The sequence below is a fragment of the Podarcis melisellensis genome (assembly GCF_964234715.1).
Source record: "Podarcis melisellensis genome assembly, chromosome: 6".
Classification (NCBI taxonomy): domain Eukaryota; kingdom Metazoa; phylum Chordata; class Lepidosauria; order Squamata; family Lacertidae; genus Podarcis; species Podarcis melisellensis.
Window position 1 is genome coordinate 68,384,260 of NC_138538.1, and position 2,260 is coordinate 68,386,519.

Below are 2,260 nucleotides of genomic sequence, written 5' to 3' on the forward strand. Positions count from 1 at the left end.
TTTCGTGTGCATGCACACTTCTTCAGATACACTTCTTCGTGCATGCACACGAAAGCTCATACCAAGAACTAACTTAGTTGGTCTTTAAGGTGCTACTGGAAGGAATTTTTTTTTGTTTTGACTATGGCAGACCAACACGGCTACCTATCTGTAACTGGAACATCAACAACAGTTAGCAGTGTAGAGCTGCCATACATCCAGATCCCATTACTGGGATTTCAAAGGCAGAATTGAAATACGGCAACCGTAACACATGAGGTTCCTCCTGCTGTGTTTCAAGTCACATTTTTACATTTCTGGTGTACACAGTAGAGGAAATGGGGATGTCTTTACTCAATGCACATTACCTGATTCCCTGCCCCCACCTATGCTGCTCCCTTGAACTACGATCCAATGAAGTTGTCATCTGCACATGTGCAATGGCTGTCTCATACGTACACACCTCAGCTTAGCAGCGGCTTACATTTTCAAATGGGATAGAAGCTGGTTTGGGAGAAAACGCCCCAAACGGCAGTATCTCTGAAACTGCAGGATGCAGATGAATTGTGGCAAGCCAGTGGTGGAAGCGCACTGAAACTGGAGTAGGAAGAAACGTGTGCACTGCCTAAGGAGGAGAACTCTGACAGCCCAGGGAATGGTTCTAAATAAAAAGGCAACTGGGTCAGGGGAGGCTGAGGCTGGTGAGGCAGTGTCCCATTTGCCCTAATGGAACAGAATAATAGTGTTATGATTCAGCTAAAGATACCTGGAACAAATCCCCATTTAGCAATGCAGTGGTACCTCGGTTTTCAAACAGTTTAGTTCCCAAACAGCTTGGAACTTGAACGCTGCAAAGTTCCAGTTTGCGAACTTTGCTTCAAAAGCAGAACATGCTCCATTTTGAGTCCTGAGCTTCTGTTTTTTACTGTTGCACTGCTAATTTGCACTCCCACATTGTAATTCAAGCCTTCCGTTTCTGACTGCAGTGCTCTGAGGTGATATTTGGAGCTTATATTTGGTGCTTTTGTTTTTGCTATTTATTTTGCGTTTTTTGTTTTTGAGGCTTTTTTGCTTAATTTGTTTTTGTGACTGTGTGGAATCCAGTTCAGCTACAAAGTAAGTGAGTGACTGTGGAACTGGATAAAAGCCCCCCATCCAAACAATGACTATCATCAGTGCAGGTAAGAAAAAATAATATTTTTTATCATCTACAATACTGTTTTATTTATTTTATAGTACAGTACATTGATTATTGCTTTCATTTTATGGATCAATGGTCTTGTTACAGTAAAATCCATGTTAAATTGCTGGATTAATCCGTTTTGCATTACTTTCTATGGAAAAACACACCTTGGTTTTGGAATGGACTTCTGGAACGGATAAATTTGAGAACCAAGGTACCATTGTAAAGATAACTTTATTGTTTGAATCCATGAACTGGATGTTTACCGGGTTACTTGCACTTTGTTCCTATTGAAGTCAATAGGGCTAAAGTTCATCGCTGCAAACATTCTGAACTGATTTCAGTGGGATTCAAGTAGGAATTCATATGGACCCAACACACTAGCTCAACACTTTAGGCCTAGAGATTCTATAAAACAGCAATAAACACTGATATATAATGGTAGCATACATTGGGGGTGGGGGAGGGTAGGCAGACTCCTGCAGACTTGTGCCAGCTCAGTAACCTACCATAAATTATTAGAATTGGTTGATACCACCCTTCAAGTCATGTGTTAACCTGGAGTTGGAAAATTCCTGCCCCAATTTGCAAAAGAACAAAGCTGGATATTTACATCTGATTAAAAAAAAAACACAAAAGGTGTTCTTGTGGCTCAAAAAATCATTTCAAACCAAGAGGAAATATGTGACTCTTCTCTGATGGGTGGTGGACATAATAAAGGTTTGTAAGATTATTAACGGTGGAGCCAAATGAGTTTTTCTTTCTCTGATAATACGAGAAACCCAGCTCACCCAGTTAAATCGATTAGCTCAAGGCAAATCAATTTAATCAAGGCATATAAAATACAGGTTTTACTAACACACTTTTTCAAAATGGCCAAATTAGGTAGTGAAGTTAGAGGGTTTTTTAAGTCAGGGTAGCCCAGCAGGCCCTCCTAATAAAAGATCGTAGTGGGGGCTGCACCCAGTGGGCAAGATAAGTAATTTTTACTTTTTGGCTCCCAGAAAGGAGGCAATTAATTGGCTGGCGACTGTTGTGGCACAATGCTAGGCGAGACACAACCATCAGGCATCTCCTTCGAGTCTTATGACCCCTCTT